The 16,172-nt window shown below is 48.1% G+C and overlaps 1 long non-coding RNA gene across 3 annotated transcripts; it reads left to right on the forward strand.

Moving 5' to 3' along the window:
* Window positions 1-975: 975 nt before the first annotated feature.
* On the forward strand, window positions 976-6,097 carry LOC147998633 (uncharacterized). 3 transcript variants are annotated; one of them, XR_015645844.1, is made up of 3 exons: window positions 976-1,138; window positions 1,845-1,998; window positions 4,046-5,874. It is a non-coding gene; the product is annotated as an uncharacterized LOC147998633 (long non-coding RNA). The 3 variants fall into 3 exon arrangements; XR_015645843.1 differs by having other exon boundaries at window positions 1,126-1,204; XR_015645845.1 differs by lacking the exon at window positions 976-1,138 and having other exon boundaries at window positions 4,046-4,162; window positions 5,870-6,097.
* The last annotated feature ends 10,075 nt before the right edge of the window (window positions 6,098-16,172 follow it).

The following is a 16,172-nucleotide window of genomic DNA, read 5'->3' on the forward strand; positions in this document are numbered from 1 at the left end:
CTCTTATAAAGGAAAACATTTAACTGGGGTGGGCTCACAGTTTCAGAGGTTCAGCCCGTTATCATCATGGCAGGAAGCATGGCAGCATCCAGGTAGGCATGGCGCAGGCAGAGCTGAGAGTTCTACATTTTTTTTTTTTTTTTGTTCTTTTTTTTGGAGCTGGGGACCGAACCCAGGGCCTTGCGCTTCCTAGGTAAGCGCTCTACCACTGAGCTAAATCCCCAGCCCCAAGTTCTACATTTTCATATGATGGCTGCTAGCAGAATACAGGCTTCTGGGCAGCTAGGATAAGGGTCTTAAAGCCCATGCCCACAGTGACACGCCTACTTCAACGAGGCCACGCCCACTCCAACAAAGCCACACCTCTAAATGTTCCTTCTCCCTGGGCCAGGCATATTCAAATCACCATGGAGGATAAGAGCTCTGCTTCGCTGAGCATTTACTATGTCCATAGGCCACCCTCAATTCTTTCCAGGTGTTTGTTTTGTCTCATTGAATTTGTATTGCTTGGTTTTGTTTACGGAGTCTTCTTATGTAGCCCAGGCTGCTCTTGAACTCACGACGTAGCCTAGGCTGGCTCTGAACTCATGGCATCCCTCTTGCCTTACTGCTGGAATTATAGGTAAGAGCCACCACACCTGGCTGCCGTGAAGGTCTTCATTCCAAGTCACATGAGCCCTCTGCTGCATGGGCTGTTTCCCCTTCGCAGAAGAGAAGAATAAAAGCGACCGGTGACATAACTTCCTGAAAGTCTCCTAACAGGCCGTGAAACAAAAATTAGAACCTGGGCAGCGGGGCTCCAAAGCCTTGACCCCAACAACAGGGAGAGCATCTCTGCTACTGGTGCTGCAGCCCGGCCCGGGAAGATAGTCGCAGATGAAGGCTTTCCCTGGTCTCTGCTAAAAATGGGCAGAAATAACCCCAGTGGAAAGTCCCAAGGAAGCGAGAGAGGTACAGGGGCCTGTCCAGGGCAGTGGGGTAGAAGAGGGCAGCCTGGCTCAACCCCTGCCTTTTGGCTGTCAGCGGAACTCAGCCCTGGGGAAGGATTCTCAGCTAAGGACTAAAGAGTATCGGGAAGGAAGCCACCTGCTAGACCGCCTCAGTGGCCAGTTCTGTGCTTCCTCTCCTTTACTCACAGGTATTCCTGGGCCCACTAGGAGCCTGGCAGCATGCTAGACCCAGAGGATTCTGAATTTCACAGATGGTAAACCAGAGTGCCCTTGCAGGACCTGTGTTCCGCAGGGAAGCAGGCAGCAGGCAATCAATAGCCCTTTGAACCAGGGCAGTGGTAGCTCACAAGTCTAATCCTAGCACTCGGGAGGAAGGTGGATCTCTGAGTGCGAGGCCAGCCTGGTCTAGGCAGTGAGTTTCTAGTGTAGCCAGGGCTACACAGAGAAACCTTATCTTGAAAAATAAGCAAAAAAGGGAGGAGGGGCAGGGGAGGGGGGGGGGTGGGGAGGGGGAGGGGGAGGGGAAAGGAGGGGAGGGGAGGGGAGGGGAGAGAAAAGAAAGCAGGGAGGGAAGGAAACCATCTTAACAATTCCCCACCATTCAAGCCAGAGAAGCTTTGGGTAGGTGTGGACAGAAAAGTAGAGTGGAGTGAACGGTGACTCTCAGGACAACACCATCAGCAACTTGGCAATGAGGGAAAATGTAGGGTCTAGGAGAGGGGTGAGGGTCAGGCTGTAAAGTAGGAGTGGGGAGGTGCATGGTGGTCTATCCAACAATAATTTGTGGACAGAGGAAAATGTGGAAGACTTGGGTGGGGCTTTCTAGAACTTTCTTTGGTCTCTTCCACATGCACTCCAGTTTCTGTAGTCACCCTTGTAACATCTGCTGCCAAGGTCACAAGCACACTGCTTCCTGCCAGCAAGCTGTTCAGAAAGCTTGGAAGCCAAGGACCAGGCCAAGATGTCAAGAGTCCCTTCCCCTACCTGGCCTTCAATAACCAGCCCAGCAGAGGACAAAGGAAGATAAGGCCCAGGAAACAGTTCGGAGGTAACATTTCACTTTCTTTTTTTTTTTTTTTTTTTTTGGTTCTTTTTTTCGGAGCTGGGGACTGAACCCAGGGCCTTGCGCTTCCTAGGCAAGGGCTCTACCACTGAGCTAAATCCCCAACCCCAACATTTCACTTTCTAATTGGTTAATACCAGTCAAAAAAGATTACATAGTATCCAATAAGTAACTTGTTAGTTTTAAATTATACACATTCTGTACTATCCGGTGCCCAGGATAATTAACCTTCCCTTGAGCCACCTACCAGCCATCTAAGGTCAACTGTCACTGTTTGTCAGTGTTAGTGTTCCTGTAACTTTTTTGGGGGAGAGGGGTTGGCTTTTCGAGAGACAAGCTTTCATTATATAATAGAGCCTTGGCTATCCTGTACACACTTTGTAGACTAGGCTGGCCTCCACTCCACCTACCTCTACCTCCCCAGTGCTGGGATTAAAGGCGTGGGCCACCATGACTGGCCTAGCTATTTCATTTTTGAGGCAGAGTCTTATTATGTACCCTTGACTGGCCTGCAGTTTGTAGGGATTCTTGGTTCTTCTGTCTCTCAAGATGGGGATTGTAGGCATATAATCAGCTCTGGGTGTATAGGTGTGCATGTATGTATATATGTGTGTGCATGTGTTTGTATGTGTGCCTATATATGTGTGTGCATGTGTATGTATGTGTGCCTATATATGTGTGTGCATGTGTATGTATGTGTGCCTATGTATGTGTGTGCATGTGTATATGTGTGTGTTCAGGTGTGTGCCTGTGTATGTGTGTGCATGTGTATATCTGTGTGCATATGTATGCATATGCATATGTGTATGTGATGTTTCTGTGTGTGTTCTCAGGGGAGTATGTGCATGTATGTGTGTGCATATGTGCATGTATGCGCATATGTGTATGTGTATGCATGTGTGTGCTTGTGTATGATGTGCATGTGTATATGTGTGTGCATATGTGTGCATGTATATACGTGTATGTGGTGTTTATGTGTGTATGTTCTTAAGGGAGTATGTGTGTGTGCCTGTGTATGTGTGTGCCTGTGTTTATGTGTGTGTTTGTGAGAGAGTGTGTGTGTGCCTGTGTATGTGTGTGTTTGAGTGTGTGCAGGCGTGTATGTGTGTGTATATGCATGTGCGGGTATATGTGTATGTGTTTGTGTGTTGACGGTCTCAGTAGCCCAGGTTAGTCTCAAACTTATTATCCTGCCTCAGCCTCCTGAGTACTAGGCTTATAGGCATGTTCATCACAGCTCGCCCAAGTAACCCTCGTGAAGCCGAGTACATCGGCTCTGGTCTATAATGCCAGTATTAGGCATGCTGAAGCAGGAGGATTGCCATCTAGACTACACAATACCCATCCAGAAAAAAAACAAAAACAAAAACACAAAACCCAGGCTGGAGAGATGGCTCAGTGGTTAAGAGCCCTTGCTGCTCTTCCAGAGGTTCTGAGTTCAATTCACGACCATCTGTAATTAGATCTGATGCCCTCTTCTGGTGTCTGAAGACAGCGACAGTGTACTCACATGCATAAAATAAATTATTTAAAAACAAAAAACAAAAACAAAGAACCCACAAAACCCCACAAAATCCAAGCCCCTGAAAAAACTTAAAAATCAAGTAATGTGGGGTTGGGGATTTAGCTCAGTGGTAGAGCGCTTGCCTAGCAAGCGCAAGGCCCTGGGTTCGGTCCCTAGCTCCGAAAAAAAGAAAAAAAAATCAAGTAATGTTCTTTTACTTAATACAATAGATGTTCTATCTTGTAGTTAGCCATTCTTTTTTTTTTTTTTTTTTTAAGATTTACTTATTTATTATATGTAAGTACCCTGTCGCTGTCTTCAGACCCGCCAGAAGAGGGCATCAGATCTCATTACAGATGGTTGTGAGCCACCATGTGGTTGCTGGGAATTGAACTCAGGACCTCTGGAAGAACAGTCGGTGCTATTAACCGCTGAGCCATCTCTCCAGTCCTCCCCCGCCCCCCCGTTAGTCATTCTTATTAATCACTTACTGTGTCTAATTTATACACTTTTGTTTTGTTTTTTTAGAAGGGATCTCACCGTTCTGGAACTTGCTATGTAAACCAGACTCTCCTGGAACTCACAGAAGTCTGCTTGCTCTGCTTCCCGTGTGCTGGGATCACAGGAGGGCCACTACCACACCCAGTTTTTTGTTTTGTTTTTTCTTTTTCTTTTTTTCCGGAGCTGGGGACTGAACCCAGGGCCTTGCGGTTGCTAGGCAAGCGCTCTACCACGGAGCTAAATCCCCAACCCCACACCCAGTTTTTCTTTCAGTACCAATGTGACCTTGGGCAGGAACTGAAGCGGTGAGATCCTCAGTGTTTTCACCTGTGAAATGGGAATAAGTACACCTCCAGAGAACAGCTGGAGAGCCACCCCCCTTGGAGCTGTGCCAAACATGGTTTCCTTTCACCAGGGCCGGGATGACCAGGAGCTGATGCAGCTGGTTTGTTGTGTTGTCGTTTGAGAGAATTTCACTATGATGCGAGGGACCCACACATCTGACGTGGAATTGATACAGCGGCCTTCACTGTTGTATGAGCGTTTCACTCATACACGTGTAGTAACTTATCCCGGAGCTCATGATGTAGACCAGGCTGGCCTTGAACTCACAGAGATCCTCCTGCCTCTGCTTCCTAAGTTCCGGGCTGAAAGGTGTGCATCCCAACAGCTGACTTCTTAGAGGCTCTTCCTTAGTCTTGATGGAAAGCACAAGTTTGGCACAGCAGCATCTCACCTTAATCCCCCAGCATCTAGAAGCAGATGCGAGCCATAAGAATAAAGGACTCTTAGTGTGGCTGCGGTGAGAACAGATTTTTACTTCCAAGGAATTAGCTGTTCTGTAAAGTACTTCCTGCCCCATTGAGAGTCTCTGGCTAATCGCATTAACCGTCCTGAGCATTCTCAGTAGGTGCACCTCTCCCAAGACGCCTTTGAAGTCCGGGGCCCTTTGATGTGAGTGGGGAATGCGCTTTGCCTGGAGATCCTGAGACCCCTGTGGTCAGTGGTCCACAGAGCAAGGATGCAGGGAGTCTGGGCTGCAGGTGCCTCCTCCCTGCCTGAGGTGACCCAGGGTGGGCTTTAGAGTCATAGAGCTGAACTCTAGTGCTAGTCCTGCCATTAACCGTTGTGACCTTTGGTCAGTCACCCAGCCTCTGAGCCTCCCACGCTTCCCCTTTGAGTGAGGAGGATAGAAAAACCTACTGGGGGGTGGGGGACGGGGGGGGGGGGCAGTCCCTCATCTCACCTGCTTAGGAGCAAGACTCTCTGAAATGGCAAATCTTCCTGGATCTCCTGCAGCCCCCAAAACGAGACTGCCTTCCAAAGACCTTAGAGAATTATAAGCTGTATTCAAAAATATTCTCTCCTAACCGTAGTTTTCTTCAGAGTTAGGAACAAACATATAAAGAAGAGTGTTATGTTTCCATTGTTGACACTTAGTTTAAGGAATCTGTTTCTTCAGTCTTATCTGTTTGTTTGTTTGTTTTTGGTTTTGGGGTTTTTTTTGGGGGGGAGGGGGGTGTTTGTTTTTTGCTTTTGAGAGCTCTGGAAGTCCTGGAACTTGCTATGTAAACCAGGTTAGCCTTGAACTTGTGGCGGATCCTTGCCTCTTTCTCTCAAACGCTGGAATTACAGGCTGCTGGGAACCAAACCTGAGTCTTCTGGAAGAGGGACCAGTGCCCTTAACTACAGAGTCATCTCCCAAGCTCCCAACCATGAAATCTTTTAAAAAATTTCAGTAAAGCATTACAAAATGGCTTTGTAAGTCTTTACTGTTTATCCTTTTGAAGTTATTAAAGATTCAAAGAAGAACACTTATAAAAGTAAAAAGTTCCTGGGTTCGGTCCCCAGCTCCGAAAAAAAAAAAAAAAAAGTAAAAAGTTGGGCTGGAGAGATGGCTTAGTGGTTAAGAGCACTGACTGCTCTTCCAGAGGTCCTGAGTTCAAATCCCAGCAACCACATGGTGGCTCACAACCATCTGTAACAGGATCTGATGCCCTCTTCTGGTGTGTCTGAAGACAGCGACAGTGTGTTTATATACAATTAAAAAAAAAAAAAAACAACTAAAAAGTATCCCACAACTCTGACTGTGCATATAATTTTTTTGTTTGCTTGTTGTTTATTTGTTTTGGCAAAGTCTCAGTGTACAGCTTTAACTGGCCATGAAGGCAGATGCCTTCAATCTCGGCACTCCGGCAGGCAGAGCAGATGGATCTCTGTGAGGACAGCATGGTCTACATAGTAAGTTCCAGAACAGCCAGGCTACATAGTGAGACCCTGTCTCAATCAATCAATCAATCAGTCAGTCAGTCAGTCAGTCAGTCAATCAATCAAGTCTCACAGTGTCTGACTGGCCTGAATCCACTACGTGGTACAGGCTAGGCTTGAGCTCATGACTGTCCTCAGCCTCCTGAGTGCTGAGAATGTAGGCTCAAGCCACCATAGGGCTCTGTCTTTTCTGTTTCGGTTTGTCTTTTGGTTTGGGTTTTGAGACAAGACCTTGTGTGGCTCAGGTTAGCCTCTCACTAGTACTTACTAAGTAATGAAGGATGCTTTTCTTTTTTCTTTTTTTTTTGGTTCTTTTTTTCGGAGCTGGGGACCGAACACAGGACCTTGCGCTTCCTAGGCAAGAGCTCTACCACTGAGCTAAATCCCCAACCCCGAAGGATGCTTTTCAACTCCTGATCCTCCAGCCTCCGCTTTGAAATGCTGGCATTGTAGCCAGCTGCTTGCTTTTAGTGGGTACCCTACCTGATCATCATCATAAAGCAATTTGGGGGACAATCTGCACCTTCGCACCTAGAAAACAGTTTGGGTGTCATTACATCCCCCTATGTAGACACACATACACATACATGGGGATGGGGGTGGGGGGCACTCTGGGCTCAGGGCTCAAAGCTGAATCAGCAGTGACTTCCTCCAAGGGACAAGAGGGAGGAGAGAGACAGCAGACAAGGGCTGTGGGAATCTCAGAAACTCCACAGTGGGAGGAGAAGCCATCTTCCTGGTGGCCTCTGTGTTTGTTTCACAGAACTGTCCCACTCCCCAGGGTTCCCAGGCCAAGGGACCTCCTGACCCTGTGGGAAGCACCCAGCTGTGCTCCCACTGGATAGGGCCCAGGATGAAAAGTCTCAGGAACTTCAGACCTGCCTGGCCCCTGGTGTTAGTCCAGTTCAATCCAGTCTGTCAGGTCAAGATGGTGCTAGCCCAGCTCAGGACGCAGTTCTCACCAGGTTCCTGAGAGGTTCACACAGAAAGCCATTGACACAGACATCATCTGGTCCTCTGTCATGGTCCCAGAAAAGTTGGGGAGAAGACTCAGACCAGAGGAAAGCGGTGACCTGGGGCTCATGTCCTTTTGGTAACCACAGCACCAAGAAGCATCTGCCCATCCTCACCCTCTCCCACCTTGAATCCCCACCCCAACTCCAGTGCAGGCACCGGGTAACATGTACTCATGCAACAGACACATGTCGTGTTTCTTTATGTGTGTCAGAGATAAGCCAGTGGCCCACTGATGAATTCCTGTTGTAGCTCGAGGATGGGGCTGAGGAGGAGACCGTTAAAACGGAGCAACTGGCCACAAACGCAGTGAGTTCATTTCTGGTGAGGAAGGAAGTGCCCTGGAGATGCCCAAGCCTCTACCACACAGCACTGCCACACAGGAGGCTCCTTAGCTGCAGGGAATGAGGGATGGCCTCCCTGGGGAGCCCCTGGCCTGGGTTTACAACTCTGGAGGACTTAGGGCTAATCCCAGCCTGTTAGGTCTCTTTCTTAAGCGAGCTGCTAAGCCTTCTGAGTCTTCATTGCTGTCTGTAATGTGGAGGTCAACATCCTAGCAGCTCCTAGGACTCGTAAGGGGTCCATACTTAGTGTGCTTCTAGTTTACCCAACCTGATGATCACCATCAGGCTAGGTGATCATAGGTGATAGTCACCATGGGGGACAGTTAGGAGTGGCAGGGGATATCCAAACCTTCCTGAGTCTTCACTTCCTGATTCCAGGTCTTTCTCAATATCAATTTCAATATTCAGCTGAGCTTACAAACCATTTGACTTTTTTTTTTTTTTTTTTTTTTGTTTTTCAAGGACAAAATTTTTTTCTGTGTAGCCCTGAACTCACTCTGTAGACCAGGCTGACCTCGAACTCACAGAGATATCCACCTGCCTCTGCCTCTAGAGTGCTGGGATTAAAGGCATGGGTCATCTTGCCCATGGGTTTGTCTACTGTTAACGATTTAATTAAAGAACCTTTGAAAACTGACAGATAAGTCACTGCTGTCGGCCAACCGGCTGCAGGCACTTTGCCGTCTCGGCCCACGAGTGCCAGGCCCTTTGCTCTGCACTCAAACCGTGTAACCGGCCTGTTTGCAGAAAGCTCTCACAGTTTTCTTTCTTTCTTTTTTTTTTATTCATTTATTATATATAAGTACACTGTAGCTGTCTTCAGACACACCAGAAGAGGGCATCAGATCCCATTACAGATGGTTGTGAGCCACCATGTGGTTGCTGGGAATTGAACTCAGGACCTCTGGAAGAGCAGTCAGTGCTCTTAACCACTGAGCCATCTCTCCAGCCCCGCTCGCACAGTTTTAAGGACTCCTCTCCTAAACAAAGGACAGGCAGGGATCATTCCTGAAGGACAGGGTGTTGTGAAGGAGCAGCGGACAACGACCCTGGAACTGGATTCTGAGGAACATATTGTTTGGTTTCAGACCCCGGGACAAGGGACCGAGGTGGATATTTTACCTTCCAAAACAGACCTGGCCTCCAGATTCTCCAAACATCCCTCAGTCTACCTGGCATACCCTGCCCCCAGCTCTGAGCTTTCCAGCCCAGGGGCTGGGCTGCACTTACCCAAGATGCTCTTCCCTGTATAATCCAGACATTTTGGTCTCTTTCTCTCTCTCTTTTTTTTTTTTTCCGGAGCTGGGGACCGAACCCAGGGCTAAATCCCCAAACCCAGGTCTCTTTCTCTATTCCTTTTCTCTCTCTTCCCTCCTCCTACTCCCCAACACCCCCATGGTGACTTCCCTCACTTTGGTCCTTGGGGCCAGTGAACTTTGGGGCCACAGAGCTTCCCAAAAAACCTGCCATTAGGGCTGGAGAGATGGCTCAGCGGTTAAGAGCACTGACTGCTCTTCCAGAGGTCCTGAGTTCAATTCCCAGCAACCACATGGTGGCTCACAACCATCTGTAATGGGATCTGATGCCCTCTTCTGGTGTGTCTGAAGACAGCAACAGTGTAGTCATATGCATAAAATAAATCTTTAAAAAAAAAAGAAACCCTGCCATTAATAAAATCTAATCTGGCTTGAATTGGCTCATTTCACCAATGGTGGAGAAATAACCTATCACAAATAAAAATGCATGTATACATTTACTTATCATTTGGGTTTGTTTTTGTTTTTAATATTTTATTTATTTAATGTATATGAATACACTGTAGTTAGCAGTCTTCAGATGCACCAGAATCTGTTACAGATGGTTTTGAGCCACCATGTGCTTGCTGGGAATTGAACTCAGGACCTACAGGAAGAGCAGTCAGTGCTCTTAACCGCTGAGCCATCTCTCCAGCCAGGTTTTTGTTGTTGTTGTTGTTGTTGCTGTTGCTGTTTTGTTTTCTTTTAGAGCAGAACCTAGTTTCCCAGGTTACCCTTGAACTCATAATTCCCCTGTTTCAGCCTCCGGATTATGGATATTACAGGTGTGAACTGTCTATTTATTGAACTAACTAATTAATAAGGGCAGGGTATACGTAGCCCACACTGGTCTCAAACTCCCTTTGTAAGCTGAGGATGACTTTGAACCTCGACCGCCCCCACACACACACCAGTGCTGGGGTTTATACCAAACCTAGTTTATGTGGCTTTGGGAGTAGAATCTTGGGCTTCATGTATGCAAAGCAAGCAAGCTGTCAGCTGAGTTGGATCCCCAGCTCCACTTACTAATTTTGAGAGGAGTTCTCCCTGGGTTACCCAGGCTGGTCTCAAATTTATGGACTCAGATCACTTTTGTCAGCCTTCTTAGAAGCCGAGGCCATTACTCAGAATCCCCATACTCTGGTGATAGTAATGTTTTGTGGAACTAAAGAGACAAAAAGATTTCTGGCAAAGTAAAAAGAAAGGAAGGAAGGAAGGAAGGAAGAAGGAAGGAAGCTGTGAACATCAGAAAAGGGCAGTCATTTTGTGGGGCTGGAGCACACTTGGGGTGAGGTGGGAGGCTGGAGGGGAAGACGGTGAGCTTCGAGCTAGAGAACCTCAGTATCTCAAGACCACAGAGAGCCCGGCAGGGGCCTAGACAGGGACCTCACAGCTCTGGGTGTCCATCTCCCAGAGCAGTAGTATGGGAAACAGATGGGGTGGGACCCTGAACGTGTAAGCAAGAAGCAAGCCTCATGTCGGGGTACCTCTGCCCACTGCTGCTGCTATTTATGGAGTCTCTCCAGTTTAGGTCACAGAAAGCAATGATGGTGGGGCTGAGGGCTTCAGAAAGAAATCAGAAATTGTCCTGCTTCTAGGAAACTCCGTCTGGTGGCTGTCATGGGTACATGGCAATGCATGCTTGCTTGCTTGCTTGCTTGCTCGCTCACTCTGTGTGTCTGTCTGTCTGTCTGTCATTTTTTGAGGTAGGATCTTACTAGGACAGCTGCTGAGCAATACTTTAGTCATTTACCCATTTATTTATTTATTTATTTATTTTTTAGATTTATTTATTTATTATATATAAGTACACTGTAGCTGTCTTCAGATACACCAGAAGAGGGCATCAGATCTCTTTACAGATGGTTGTGAGCCACCATGTGGTTGCTGGGAATTGAACTCATGACCTCTGGAAGAGCAGTCGGGTGCTCTTAACCGCTGAGCCATCTCTCCAGCCCCCATTTATTTATTTTTGAGAAGGGGTCTCACTATGTAGACCTGGCAGGTCTGGGACTCAGAAAGATCCACCAGCATCAGCCTCCGGATTGCTGGGATTGCAGTCACTTGCCCCTACGCTGGCTGGTAGAAGCTTCTCTATGTATCAGGAGTCTGTACAGAGAAGAGGGTGTCCCCTCATCCCCAAGTACTGGGGGGAACCTAGGTCCTTGCACACAGCTAGCAAACTACACATTCACATCTCCAAATCCTCTGAGACAAGGTCTTCCACTAAGTTGCTGAGGCAGGCCTTGAACTCGTGATCCTCTAGCCCCAGCTTCTTTTTTTTCTTTTCTTTTCTTTTTTCCCCCGGAGCTGGGGACCAAACCCAGGGCCTTGCGGTTGCTAGGCAAGCGCCCTACTGCTGAGCCAAATCCCCAACCCCCAGCCCCAGCTTCTTAATAGGCCTTTTGGCCCCAGCTCCTGAGGAACTTTTATTCTGTGTTGCTAGAGGAGTTGGGGCATACTGAGGAGAGGCAGTGGAGACAGTGGAGAGATGAGAGTCTTGGGCCTTACTTTCTGATTTTTTTTTTCTTTCTTTCTTTTTTTTTTTTTTTTTTGGAGCTGAAGAACCCAGGGCCTTGCGCTTTCTTTCTTTCTTTCTTTTTTTTTTTTTTCCGGAGCTGGGGACCGAACCCAGGACCTTGCGCTTGCTAGGCAAGTGCTCTACCACTGAGCTAACTCCCCAACCCCTGGGTCTTAACTTTCTCAATGGGAGTCTGTTGAATCATTTGGTACATGTTATAAACGGATGCTAGAAGCTGCGCTGGGCACTGAAGGGATGGAAGCTGGAAGGCGGATGCTCGCCACCGCCACAAAGAACTCGATACTGACTTCTTTCTCTGTGTGTGACTTCCGTGTGCTAACACATACAGTTGCCCAGGACTTCTCCCAGGCACCAAAATCAGCCGAGGCTCAAGTCTCATACAAAACAGCTCCAGGTCTACTTATAAACTATATAAACCTCCCAGAGGCTCTTTACAAAGTCTCCTGCAGCCCAGGCTGACCTTGAACGTCTGATCTTCTTGCTTCTACCTTCCAAGTGCTGGGATTACAGCTGTATGCCTCACCACGCCAAGTTTCTGAAGTGCTGGGGAATTGAACCCAGGGCCTTGCTCCGTGTTAGGGAAGTACTCTACCAACTAAGCTACCTGCCTAGCCCTTCTCACACACTTTAGACTATCTCCCAGCAATTCATAAAACCAAACACAAAGAAAAAGCTGGGCGAATGGTTATTACACCCTATCTGTGATAAGTTAGTTTTCCTAGAATCCAAAATGGTTGAACCTATGGGTTAAGAACCTGCAGACAAGGGGTTGGGGATTTAGCTCAGTGGTAGGGCGCTTGCCTAGCAAGCGCAAGGCCCTGGGTTTGGTCCCCAGCTCCAAGAAAAAAAAAAAAAGAAAAAAAAAGAAAAAAAAAAAAAAAGAACCTGCAGACAAGGAGGCTCGGATAAAGGCAACCGGTGTCAAACCGGGCACTAAAGCAGAGTGTGGTGGGACATGCTTTTAATCCTGGCACTCGGGAGAGTTAGAGGCAGGAGGATCTCTGTGAGTTTGAGGCTAGCCCAGTCTACAGAGCAAGTTTCAGGACAGCTAGAGCCTTGAAAAACCAAAATACCAAAATCAAACAAATAAAAAAGTAATCATACATAATGAATGTGTCTGATTCCCTAAGAATCACGTCTGAGGTACCAGGCTGAGGCACTATGGCACGACCCGATTTATTGAACGAACTGTCAGTTGCTGCACGTGGCACGTCTCTCTGCATGTCCTATCTACGGCACTTGTGTTATTCAGACATTATTATTGATCTTCGTTTTTTTTTTTTTTTTCCCGGAGCTGGGGACCGAACCCAGGGCCTTGCGCTTGCTAGGCAAATGCTCTACCACTGAGCCAAATCCCCAACCCCTGATCTTTGTTTTATAGTCACTCAAGCTGCAGCATCAAAACAGATCTGCCAAGAAGGCTCGGCAGATAAAGGAACAAAGACCGGGACCCACAAGGAAAAACAAAAGACAACCCCGATTCCTTTGCCCTCCACACACATCATGATCACGGCACATGTCTGGTCAGTACATCTGTACACATACTCGAAATAAATCAGTGCGGCTGTTGTTTTTTTTTTTTTTTTTTTTTTTTTTCAGAGCTGGGGACCGAACCCGAACCCAGGGCCTTGCGCTTGCAAGCGCTCTACCACTGAGCTAAATCCCCAACCCCGCGGCTGTTGTTTTTAATTTAGTGAGCGACTGGTCCTATACATTGAGGGGGTTGGGAGAAAGATCCAGATCTGCTTTCCAAAGCCTGACTTCAGATCCCTAGAGCACTCCCCCAGCCCCACACTAATGCTCAGGTTAGGAGAGGGAGGGAGGGAGGGAGGGAGGGAGGGAGGGAGGGAGAGAGAGAGAGAGAGAGAGAGAGAGAGAGAGAGAGAGCAGCCTGCTGCGGGAAGCCTTTTCGATCTCAGGAGACTTTGCCCTCCACCCCACCCCCAGCAGCTGCTAGGGCCTCAGAGGTTATCTCTCAGGTCAGTCTGTCTGGGGAAGTGAGAAACTGTCACCCTCTGCCTGAGGAAAGAGCACTTCTGGCCTTTCAGGAAACAGCCCTGGGACTAACTATCGAATGTCCTTCGTTACCAGAGAAGGTTGATGTGACAGTGGCCTGTGTCCTGAAGAGGCTTGGATCCCCTTCCAGTGCAGCAAGGGAATGCAGGAAAGGGAACAAGCTTTGTCAGACAGTCCAGGGAGAAAGCCCAGATCCCCGTGCAGATGGGGGCCAATACACACAAGGAATGAGCTCTGTCTGCAGCCCTGGGTCACAGGAGGGCAAGACTAAAAAAACTCTTCCTCCAAGATACACATTTATTTCATTTAGTTTGGTTACTATGTAGCTGAGGCTAGCCTGGAACTGCTGGTTTTTCTGCCCTCATCTCCTGGAATTCTAAGATCACCTATATTTCCTTTCCTTTCCTTTCTCTTTCTTTTTTTTTTTTAAGATTTATTTATTATTTATATGAATACACTGTCACTGTCTGCAGACGCACCAGAAGAGGGCATCGGATCTCATTACAGATGGTTGTGAGCCACCATGTGGTTGCTGGGAATTGAACTCAGGACCTCTGGAAGAGCAGTCAGTGCTCTTAACCACTGAGTCATCTCTTCAGCCCTGATTTATTAAAAATGTAAAACATGTACTTATCTATTTGTGTGTGTTGTGGCATGGCAGAGGACAAGCTGCTGGAATCAATCTCCCTTCACTCTAGGGGTCTCAGGGATACAAATTCAGGCCACCAGCATTGGCTGCGAGTGCTTTTCTCCACTAAGCCATCTCACAAGCTCTTTCTTCTCCTTCTCTTCTCAGTTCTCTTTTATGGGGAAGCCCGGGAATTGAAACGCGGTCCTGGGAAATGGGTACCCCTGCCTCTCCCTCCTGATGGCTGTTTCTAGTGCCTCCAGCACAGCACGTCCTGTCCTTAGCTTTCGATCTGTTTCAGCTGTCTTGGACATGGGATGGATAACGCAGTCAATGGAAGCTTCCAGCAGTACGGCCGATGTGCTCGTCAATGTAGCCATTGTTAATATCATTAACTTCAACTCAGTTCTTACACTTTCCATGTGCCACACGAGACACGGAATGCCATAAGATTAATGATTCATTTCAAGAAGCTTCTAGCCTGGTATTGACGGTAGATACACCGCCTTTATCGTTCCTTCTCAGATCTTGGTGGGTAAATCTGCCCTTAGCCACCAGAACATCCCAGGAAGTCAGAGAGTGGCAACCCTGAGGGTTTTAGAATTCCCATCTCTTCAGCGTATTAGTCCGGATCTCGCCATGTAGCCGTGGCTGGCCTGGCACACCACCTGCAACTGACCCCTGGAACCTGCTCTGCAGGATCAGGCTGGCCTTGAACTTACAGGGCTCCTAAAGCCTCTGTCTCTGGGGGAGTGCTGGCATTAAAAGCATTTCCCCCTATACTTAGCAAGCTGTCATTGTTTGAGCTGTACAGGCTAGGATCCAGGTGCCGACAGCCTCTGGGGAGGGGTCTGCTGCAGGAGGCAGGGTCCCCTCATTCCCCATAGCAGATATTTGTTCAATCCTTTCCCCGGGGTTCAGACCCTCCCAAGCACTTTAGCTTTAAGTGCATAGGAGGAGATCTCGCCAGCTGTTTTGCTGGGGACACATCCTACCCTGTAACCTGGCCCGCCCAGGCTTCCAAAGCCTTCAGATAAGAACCGCTGGGGTGCCTGATGAATATGTAGATCGACACGCCCTCTCTCCAGATTCGACTTCAGAAGTCTGGAGGGAACTGTGGAGTTTCACAAACAGCTCAGGGGACAGTATCCTTGGGCAAGTCCACACACGTTCTCTGCACGGTGGGTGTGAAGCTAGGGCTGGAGCTCAGTTCCTATTGTTTTTACTTAGCACACCGGAGGCCATGGGTTTGAATACCACGTAAACCAGGGCACAAGTAATGACTACTTAGGAGGTGGAGGCAAGAGGAGTCATCAAATTCGGAGGTCGTCCTCAGCTACAAAATGAGTTCAAGGTTAGCCTGGGCTACACAAGACCCTGTTTGGGGCGGGGTGATGCTGGTGCTTAGAACTAGACTGTGGTATTGGATGGGACGGCAGGATAAGCCAACGGGTAGGTCATCAGGATCTGCAGGGGTCCTACAACCCCAGGCTCCTTCCAGCTGTTTAGAACAGCTCCCAGATCACGAGGGGCTGCAGGCCCCAGGGTGTCTCTCTCTACTTCTAACACCTGTTCACCTTCCAACCCGTAAAAGAGCCCAAGTGTGTAAAATACCCACGCATAGTAGGTGTCCAGTAAATGTTAGGCAGCTGCTAATGAAGGCTTGAAAAGGGTCGGGTGGGGGTGGGGAGTAACTCAGGAGAAAGCCTGCAGCAGAGGAAAACAGGGGCGGGGGGGGGGGGGCGGACTTCGGGATGAAATTTACATTTCTTTAAAGGTAATTCCAATCCCGCCTTTCCTTTTGGAAACACAAAGCCTAGGGTCTCTCCTTAATGGCTCCCTTCCTATGAACTCAAATCATTTACACAGTGTGAAAGAGTGTCCACCCCTTATGCATATGACGTATTTGTTATGATGAGTTTCCACACAAACGAGAAGACTGAAGACAGTTACTTTGAGAAAAATAAGACTTTTAATTCCCTTTCGTTTCGACCAGGTAAGTAGGCCTCAAGCTGAGCATCGGTCTGGAGAGGGACTAAGATCTCCC

This window comes from Rattus norvegicus, chromosome 20 (genome assembly GCF_021556685.1).
Source record: "Rattus norvegicus strain SHRSP/BbbUtx chromosome 20, alternate assembly SHRSP_T2T, whole genome shotgun sequence".
Classification (NCBI taxonomy): Eukaryota; Metazoa; Chordata; class Mammalia; order Rodentia; family Muridae; genus Rattus; species Rattus norvegicus.